This window comes from Mustela nigripes, chromosome 9, assembly GCF_022355385.1.
Source record: "Mustela nigripes isolate SB6536 chromosome 9, MUSNIG.SB6536, whole genome shotgun sequence".
In the NCBI taxonomy this organism is placed as follows: domain Eukaryota; kingdom Metazoa; phylum Chordata; class Mammalia; order Carnivora; family Mustelidae; genus Mustela; species Mustela nigripes.
This window is the reverse complement of record NC_081565.1, coordinates 86,875,981-86,886,437: the sequence shown is the minus strand read 5'-3', so window position 1 is coordinate 86,886,437 and position 10,457 is coordinate 86,875,981.

The window sequence follows — 10,457 nt, the reverse complement described above, 5'->3', positions numbered from 1 at the left end:
GATGTGGGACTCGATCCCAGGCGGCTGGGATCATGACCTGAGCCGAAGGCAGCTGCTTAACCAACTGAGCCACCCAGGCGTCCCTAGAGCAGTAATTCTGACACAATGTTTATATAAAAAACAATGGTGATATTTTACCTGTAATTGAATCTTTGCATAAGTACATTCTAGATTATAAATTCCTATCTCTGAATGTATTTTCTTCGAGATTACGTTGTATTCTGTTCTATTGTTGGTGAGGTATGTGCAAATCCAGTTGCGTAGAATCATGCAATATGTGTTTACAACACTGTCCCTCCCTCTGTCTGCATCTCTTTCTGATTCTTTCTGAATGCTCTGTCTCTTTTTCCATCGTACGCAAATGTATGTATGTTTTTAAAATGTATGTATGTTTTTACAGTACTTTAAGTCCTATTAAGCTCAGACTGAGAGGCCTTTTGTAACTATGACTGATGCCAACACACAGTCCATTATTTGACCTTTGTATATTAAATCATGATTTCCTTTTTATGATAATGTGGAACTGAATTAGTATAAGCTATGTAATTTCAATGAGTACATCATTTATTCAATACTTACTGAGAAGTCCCATGACCATGTCTTATGATAAATCCACCCCCGCTAACTTTTTTTTTTTCTTAAGATTTCTTTTAAAAATTGCTAAATGCTTGGGACTCCTGCTTGGCTCAGTCTGTAAAGCGTTCAATTTTTTATCTTGGCTCAGGTTGTGATCTCTGGGTGGTGAGATCAACCCCCACGTTGGGCTCTGTGCTCAGCAGGGAGTTGGAGCTTGCTTGAGATTCTCTCCCTCTACTTCTGCCCCATCCCCTGTGTATGTGCTCCCTCTCTCTCTCTACAATAAATCAATAAATCTTTAGAAAAAAATTGCTAAATGCTTGGTCTTTTTCTTTTTAAGATTTTATTTACTTATCTATTTGAGAGAGATGAAGAGAGAACATGAGCCAGGGGAGAGACAGAGGGACAGGTACAAGAGGACACCTGCTGAGTGATAAGCCTAGTCCCAGGACCCCAAGATCATGACCTGGGTGGAAGGCAGACACCTATCTGACCGAGCCACCCAGGCGCCCCCAGCCCACAAAATCCTTCACAAAGTGGGTGGGTGACTCCTCGGTGCCAGGTCCTGCTGTGGCTGTATCGTGAGGAAGCCCCGGGTCCCTGCCCCATGGAGCCTCCACTGAAGGCTCAAGGGTCGCATGGTGGGGACAGAGCTGGTGACCCTCCTACTGCCCTCCCACACCCCCTGGTTTCGGGTCATTTGCAGTGAATAAAACAGGTGAAGCCAAATAAGAATGGGAAATGTGACTTCAATCGGAGAGACCGTGGTTTTCCCGGAGCTTGGTGGCTTTCCCGGCATCACAGAGCAGGTGGAAGGGCCTCGGGCCCACTTCTGCATCATGCGACCCAGCTCACCCTGCTGGGTGTGGAGAGCCCAGCCCCATACCTCCCAAATCACCTCGAGGCAGTCAGTCAGTCCTAGCAGATCCTGGCTTCTCCAAAACCCAGGCTCCTCATGTCTGTTCTGGGGGCGTCACCAGCCAGCAGCCCTGCCCCGCCCTGGCTATGCATTCCAGTGTCAGCCAGCTCTGCCTTGGGGGGGGGGGGGGACAGGTGCAAATCTGCAAGCTAGCGCTTGTCATTAGGCACCCTCCTTATCCTCTGAGAGCCATGACCGGCTTCTGAAGACCCTGGCTGTGCTCAAGGTCTCTGGGGTGGGCTTGGATAAAACTTCTATGTCGCTCTCGCCAGCAAGAACGACACGGAGACACGCGTGGAGGCAAACTTCTTTAATGGCTTCTTTTTATCTTCTTCCCCCTCTGGCGCAGCACAGCACGCAGCTCCCGCTGCCCCGCTCGGGTGCCGCCGCCGCCTCCAGGGCCGCGCGCCGCCCCTCGGCGCCCGCCGCCAGGGTCCGGGCTGTGGCCCCCTCCGGCTGGCCCGGCGCCCGGAGGCCTGGCTCCCAGCGGGCCCGCCCCTCTACAAGTACATTCAAGCATATATACACCCGCAGCTTAGCCCGCCTAGCCAATCACCGCAGTGCTCATGCACCTCCCGCGTGAGTGGACCTAAATGAGCAGCCAATCATATTCAGTCCCTCACAGCTCTTATAGTAGGCCTCCTGTACTGGCTCCCGACATCTCCCCCTTTTTTATTTATTTATAATGGCTGAGATAGTGCCTGTCTTAGGTTGCCAATCCTCAGCACACATGCTTACCCGTCATCGGGTACTCTCCCTGGTCGAAGAGCCCCTGTCTTAGGTTGCTATGGTGTGGGATCAGTATTACCCGTTTTTGACTACTGATCTAGCATACTTAGCCATATCTGGGGGGAGGTACCAGCTTCAAGAGCCATCATGGCTTGAACCATGAGATGTTATTGTCGTTGATTGCGACAGACACGGCCACACACCCAACGTAACATTAGTATGTTAGCTGTGATTAAGAGAACAGCCATGGCACCAAGTCCGGCCCACTATTTGAGGAACGAAACAGATTGCTGTAACAATTTTTTCCACTCACTAACAGGTACAATAGTTACTTTGGTAGAATTTATGGATATAATTTGAGCTCGTAATTGCCTAGTTAAATTTTGAAATTGACGGTTCCAGGTACCATTAAGCATATTTCTTAACTGTCTAGAGAGGTTAGCTGCTAAGGATAAGTTGTTATGAGCTATAGGGGTGATACAAAGTCCGGCCATATTATGTATGCATCCTATCAACACAATTGACTCTAGGATATCAAGTTGTTCCTGTACAAGATCAACCCTTTGATTTACAATAAGGATCCCAGCGTGCAAATGTCTGTTAATTTGTTCTTGCGTAGTCAATGCTTCAGCGACCATTCCTGTGACGTTGTTGAACGTGGCGGCTGTCTGTACCGAGGTTGTCAACGCTACCGCAGCAGCAGTAGCAGCGGCGGCGGATGCTGCGATAGCTGCAATAATGGCTGCTGTTATTCCAAAGTCTCGTGTATGTCGAAGCAGCACCAGCAGGTTGTCGGGGTTCACCTGTACTGGCATCGGGATATACGTCGGTATCTTGGCTATTACTGCCGAGTCTCCCACCGTGGCGTTCCAACATTCTGATAGCAGACAATTCTGGGACTCACAAGAGAGACTAGATGACTTGTTAATAGTAGAAGCATTAAAAACTATGAAGAGAAAGGGAGCTCTAACACAGATGGGCGTTGGTGAGTAACTTATGTGCTTAGCTGAGGTGCAATTGCAAGTAACATTTGTTCCAAATCGAGAGCCTACGTGATAGTTGTACGTACAGTTACGCCATGTAGACCCATTAATAAAGTGAAGGCTTTCCAAGCCTGTACATGCCTGTGCAGCGTTGCAGAGCAGCCACCTATCTAGAAGGTGAACTGACGTGCCTTGCGCCGGGTCTTGGTAGGTATAGCCAAAAAAGGTGGAGTTAGAGTAAGTGGGGATTTTAGGACTGAATGAGAATCCTGTTCCCACCCAAACTCCTGAGAGGCTACTATGGCAGCCACTCGTGCGGTGCAGCTCGCACAATAGCAGGCCTTGGTGCAGCAAGGTTTATACGGAGGAGGCCCCTCCTAAGGTGGGCTGTTGGGGCTAGGCGCGTGGGCATAGGATCTAAGTTATCTACCACTTCCGTCTCTGTTTGTAACTGCGCCATAGCTCCTTCTTTCGCTTTTAATTTCAGCTGCACCATAACTTCCCCCTGCATTTTGAGCTGCGCCATGGCCTTTTTTAGTTCCTCCTCCTTTTTTGCAAGCTCTCTTTTCATTTCTTCCACTCTCTGATCATCGGAGGGACCCCCTCCCGTCACTTTTATCACCCGGACGGGCGTTTTCCTCATCCGAGCTTTCTTCTAAGCTTTCCCTTTCAGAACTAGTGTCCTTCAAGGAACCTTTACAAAATTCCTCTTTCACTTGTTCTAAGATCTCCCCTCCCAGTTGCACCGCCTGGCGTATGGGCTCTCGCGGGGATTGCAAACAAACTTTCACTAAAGACCAAACGGCCAGGGTTCCCGGTGTAGTGCGCGGATCGGGTCTAAGCTCTTCTAAATATTCCCATTGGGGAATATTAAGCAATCCCTCCTCTAAGAACCACGGAGCGGTTTGACCCACTTCTCTCAAAAACAAACGAGCTGTTTTATTTTTTAAAGGAGTACCAATTGCTTTAAGGATATCAGAAAGTGGCCCCAGCATTTTATATGTGGCCATCTCGTTTCCCATACCGGAAAGCTTTACTCTCGTCCTTATCCTAGGAACTTTGCAGCCATCTCGTTTCCCATCCCGGAAAGCTTTCTACGCTCCTCCTCGACTTGAGGAACTTTCCCTGTCACTAGACAGAAATAGGTGCACTCTTTACCTGATCGTTGCCTAACTCCGCGCTTCTCTTCTGCACAAGTTCCCGGGTTTCGGCACCACTTGTCGCTCCCGCCAGCAAGAACGACACGGAGACACGCGTGGAGGCAAACTTCTTTAATGGCTTCTTTTTATCTTCTTCCCCCTCTGGCGCAGCACAGCACGCAGCTCCCGCTGCCCCGCTCGGGTGCCGCCGTCGCCTCCAGGGCCCTGCGCCGCCCCTCGGCGCCCGCCGCCATGGTCCGGGCTGCGGCCCCCTCCGGCTGGCCCGGCGCCCGGAGGCCTGGCTCCCAGCGGGCCGGCCCCTCTACAAGTACATTCAAGCATATATACACCCGCAGCTTAGCCCGCCTAGCCAATCACCGCAGTGCTCATGCACCTCCCGCGTGAGTGGACCTAAATGAGCAGCCAATCATATTCAGTCCCTTACAGCTCTTATAGTAGGCCTCCTGTACTGGCTCCCGACACTTCTAACCATGAAAAATCTCCATTTTGAGAAAATCTCTATTTCCCTTTTTGAAACACATAGCTGAGTAGCTCGAACTGGGCAGAAAGACCTTTAAACTGGGCCGGGAGGGGCCGCTGTTTTCCAAGGAGCTGCTCTTTAAAATTCAGCAGGATGACTGACAACTGGACCATAAATGTGCCAGTTTGAACAGGAACGTAGCCTCAGAAAACTACTCGAAGTGTGGCCACCCAGCGCCCTGAGCCTGTCGGGGGCCAGTGGTCAAGCTGGAGCTCCACAGAGGAGTGAACCTCGCAGCCCAAGGCCAGTGGACAGGGTGTTTGCTGTACAGCTGTTGGACACCCCAAGTCGGAGTAACTCAGGACAAGTGGCGAAAGAGGAACATTCTCAGCTGTAGGTTATTTTTTTTTTTATTTTTTTTTAAAGATTTTATTTATTTATTTGACAGAGAGAAATTACAAGTACACTGAGAGGCAGGCAGAGAGAGAGAGGAAGGGAAGCAGGCTCCCTGCTGAGCAGAGAGCCCGATGCGGGACTCGATCCCAGGACCCTGAGATCATGACCTGAGCCGAAGGCAGCGGCTTAACCCACTGAGCCACCCAGGCGCCCTCAGCTGTAGGTTATTAAGGGAGTATCTGAGAGCCTCGAGCAGTGGAAGGGCCGAGTGGGATGTTCGGGAGTCCCCTCCAAGAAGAGACACCTGGGAAGCCGTGATTGCTGGAGAAGCCCCAGCGCCAAGAGGCCACAGGTCCCGCGAAGAGGACTGACAGTCCTCAGTGTAAAATGAAGCCTCAGAAAGCTACTCAGAGTGTGGTTTTGGGTTAGGCCGTATGTCCCCAGGCCTGGGGTGTTCCCAGCAGCCCTGGGCCAGCTCAGAGCAGGCCAGAATATCCGGGACCTAGAGCAAGGCCACGCCCAGGGAGACTGGAGGAAATTGATGGGGGTACTGGGCATCGGCCTTTTCTAAGCCTTAACCTGCATAATTGGGCCTCTTCCCCTTTGGGAAGAGCTGAAGATCTTGCATTGTCCTCCCGAATTGGGACCTGACCACTGGTTGGGTGGCCTGTGAAAAGCTACACCCAGGGGCCTTGAGCCCTGGAGAAGCTTGGCATCCCCCAACCCCACCACCAGGCATTCTGCCTAAATAGCGAGCGACCGTCCCCAGTTTAAAGCTCTCATCTCAGCAAGATTTTCGATGGGTGGGCTTCCTGTACCCTGGAGGTTATGCAGGTGGTCGAGGATGGGCCCGACTGGGCTCAGGGGGTGGGTTTCACATGAGCGTGTGGCCAGATAAGCCAGGGGAGCCAGGCATCATGATCCGGAAAGCTGTAGGCATAGACCAAGTCACAGGAGCAGGCTGTTTGAGGGTACCCAGCATCTGCCTCACTGGCAGAGCCTGGTGGGAGCTGGCTGGCAGGGGTAACCTTCTTGCAGAGGACCTCTGGGGGCCCTGATTGCTGGAGCAGCTGGAGATCCCATCAAGCAAACAGTCCAAATGGGGACCATACTCAAGCTGTCACCTCTGATAGACTCTCGGGGTTGGGCTCCCATTGGCAAGGAGGCTGTCCTGGTGGTGTGGGACCAGCCTGAGCTCCCCAGGCCAGGAGGGCCCCAGATTCCCCCAAATGGGCTGAGCAGGAGCCTACTGAGCGTGCACGAGCCTTGCAGGTCTGGGAGCCAGTGAACAGGGCAAGTGTGCATAGAGGCTGTGTGTCTGGAACAGGCCTGTGATGGTCCAAAGCTTCCGCCCCATTCCAAGCCCTGTCCTACATTACCTACCCTCTATCCCGAACGTAAAGCTGGAGGAGTCTGGTCCGCTTTGCCTGGGGGGGCCAGTGTGGCTGCCAGGATATCCTTCCCTAAGAGAAGCCCGGGGGAGTCTTGACTTCTAAGCTTGGGACCCGATTATGCAGGTAGCCAGTCCCACTAGGGCCCATCTGTCACCGTTTCAAGCTGCCACCTCCAAAAGTGTTTGGAGGGAGGACATCTTCCACCCTGGAGGCTGTTGGAGGTGATTTGGGACTGATCTGAATCGCCACCAGCTTGGAGGTCCTCAGCTGGCTGACAGAGTGCAAATGCACATTCTCGAGCTGCCCAAGTCGGGGGAGGCAGGGACCTGGACCTGGGCAAATGTTGGGTGTGGCAGCGTCTCAGGGACTGGCTGTTGGGGATGAGAGACATATACCTGCTTCCAAGCCTGAACCTACACCAACAGGCCTACCTTCCTTGAAACCTGAGCTGGAAGAAACTGAACTACCTTTCCTGGATGCGTCTGGGCTGGGTCATCCTCCTATAAGAGACACCTGCTGGCTTCATCAGGCAGCCAGTCCAAACGGTGGGGCCGATTGCCACCAGTTTATCGCTTCTCAGGAATATTTAAGAGTTTTAATAATTAAATTGTAGGCCTCCTGGGATATAGCCCCATCCTAAAGTTAGTGGAGGAAAACCTTAAAAAAAGCCAAACTGCACTGATAAATATTTGTGGGGTTTTGATCCCAGGGGCCTGATGGTTAGGCAGGTGGTTCAGGACCAGCCCTCCCCTCACCGGCGGGCGCCGCCGGCCCCAGCTGCCCCCGGGGCGGGGTGGAGGGCGCTGATGGGGCACGTACTGCGCATGGGCGAGCGGGGAGGGTCGCGCCGCCGGCGATTTGGAACAGGGCTAGCGGCTCGAGAAGCTGGGTCTCCACAGCAGGCTCTCCGGGTTACGGTGCACCTGCCTGTCCAAGCCCTGTCCTGCACAGTTGTGCATCTCCTGTCTGAGGGCACAGATGGAGGAGTCCGGACTGCCGGGACGCGGCTTGTTGGGCTGCGGGAATCTCCGTCCCTGAGAGACACCTGGGAGCCTTGGCTGTTGGTAAGTCCGGGCGCCATCAGGCAACCATTCCAACTGGGGCCTGAGCCCGGCCAGTCGAAGGGTGTGTGTCAGAAGGGTTTGTGGGTGGTGGGCTCCTTCCAGCCTGGAAGCTATGCACGTGGTTCAGGACCAACCCACGCTCTACAGGCTTGGACGTCGCCAGGCCCGCGTCTGCAGGCTGACGGGTGCTTTGTGCGCATGCTCCACCGCGCAGGCACGCATAGCCAGGCTTCTGGTCCAGGGCAGCTATCTGGGGAGGCCAGGCTGCAGGAGTGGGCTAGCAGGGTATACAGCATTTCTTTCCTGCTAATCCACACAAATGTGCATTTCCCCGTAAAGGAAGAGCTGAGGAATCTGGAAGCCTTGCAAGGGCTGATTCTAGCATGCTGGTATCCCGATAGGAGACTCCTGGGGGCCTTGATTGCTGCAGAAGCGCCGAACTTCGGAAAACGGTAAGTACTCGTGTCTCTCGCTCATTTCAGTGGCTGTCTCAAAAGGACTCAGGGTGAGCACCTTCCATGCTTGAGACAATGCAAGGAGTTGGGGAGTCGACTGGTGTATACTGTGCATGTGGGGGCCTACAGGGGCAGGGGGGCCAGCGACTGGCAACAGGCAAGGTCAGATGAGGTCAGTTGCAAACTTTTGGAGGCGGGCGTGGGGGTGGGGGTGGTACCTTTATCAGCCTGAATCCAAGTCCTAACCGCACCAATGTATATATTCCCCCTGAAGTCGGCTTGCTTTGGGGAAGCAAATCATGCTCAGACTGATTTTGTCTTTGCCAACAATGTCTTTAACACTGGTTCCCTGTGCAAATATCTCCACCCAGTAGCATACAGGGTAATGCTTTTTAATTTACCATTAAAAAATTAATATATTCCAAACTAAGGCTAGGTCAATCATCCTATTATTCTAGGCAAGGGGAGATGAAAGCAATAAAGTTCAAATGTAGTTGGGATACGTTGACAGGAGACACCTTTGCCGAATGAGAACGCACCTGCAGCTACCAGAGCCAGATTAAAAGAGCACATTCGTGGGGAAGGAGGGTGCTGGTGTCCATGGGCAGATGGATCTCTGGGGGGCCTTTGCTTGGCTTTCCCCACTGCCCATAAAAGGGCCTTCTTTCCCTCGGCAGGAGCTCATTGTTCCAAGGTCTTTGGAGAGAAATTTTAAGTGCACATTTGGCTTTGCTAGACCAAATGCTCTCAGTCCCCAGAAGCTGTCGGGGTTTACAGTCTAAATGTCCTCTTACCATAGTTGCTTCTCCTGTGTCTTCATTGACACGCTCCCCCTCCCTGCCCCACCTGCCCACCCCCCACGGCAACGGAGCCACTGAGTTCCTACAGCTGAGAGCAGGTGGGATGATGCCACCCCCTCACAACTTTCTGCACTCTTAGATCAAAACACCTTTACTACTAAAAACAATTTGGGGAGGGGTCGGAATTCACCAGAAACAGGTAGATTTGAAATCCTATCAGATCAACACACAATGATCCACTCTGTGATTTCAAATCACTCAGACAGTGATTCACACTAGGGCCTCATGGATGCCTTGCACAAATCCAAGCGCACAAAAACAAAATTGCACAGGGCTTATGGTCTTAATCACAATCCCATTTTGTGAGTATTTTTCCTTTGATGCACATTCTTTGACACTATATTTTAACAACCAGCATCAGCAACTCTATACCTAAGTATACCAAAGAAATCTTGAACATGGCACCATACCCAATCGCCAAACGACCAAAAATTAAATTTCTTAAGCTAGTCATTTTTAACTTCCTTGATAATCATGTTTTCAAGTAAATTTTGTATTTTTTTTTAAGATTTTATTTATTTGACAGAGATCACAGGTAGGCAGAGAGGCAGGCAGAGGGAGAGATGGGGAAGCAGACTCCCCGCTGAGCAGAGAACCCAACACGGGGCTTGATCCCAAGACCCTGAGATCATGAACCAAAAGCAGAGGCTTAACCCACTAAGCCACCTAGGTGCCTCTAAATGTTATTTTCTTAAGGTCCCCCTCCAGGGAATACAAGCATGCACAGCACTATCAGGTGTGTGTCCAGACACTGGAACATCACAACTCATTTATTTCGAGAATGCATAATTTTGCTCTCTTTCCATTTCCCGAAGAGTTCTTTTACTGTGTTGGTCTCAATTTCCAAATGTTTCTGTACTTGTCCTTGCTTTTCTAACATAGGACTTTATTAGGTTAATTTTAGGGGTTCATTGTGAAATATTTCTCTGGTTATTTTAGTAGTTCTTTTATCTTCTCTAGCCTGGAATGATACCATTTACTTCTATGGTTATGTTCATGCCCTGTTCAGTTCGTACCGGTCCCACCATGTTGTGTCCTTACATTTCCCTTGACATGAATAGGTTAGGGAGAGCCTGGGCTTAGACCATGCCGTCCTCGTCCAGCTTCCTATATTATACATCACTGGCTAAGGAGGCACCGAGGCCATATTCATAGGTACTCATACCATAGGGACGGCCAAAGTTCTGAGAGGTATAAAGGCACTTTTACTCCGTTCTGCCAACACATCCTTAGGAACATGTTTTCCCTTCTCTCAGAAAGGGGCTTCTGTGGCCTATAGGTTCCACTCCCCGTCTTTTGATGTTGGGGAAGCACAAAAGTGTGGTACACAATGTCATGTTTCCTCCTTGAAATGCTGATAGTCCGATTTCACAGTTGCTGGAGGAATCACGACCTTCAGGATGTGTGGTGTCTCCTTTGCTTCTGGCTGGGTTACCTGGGATCCCAGGTGACCAGGATTGC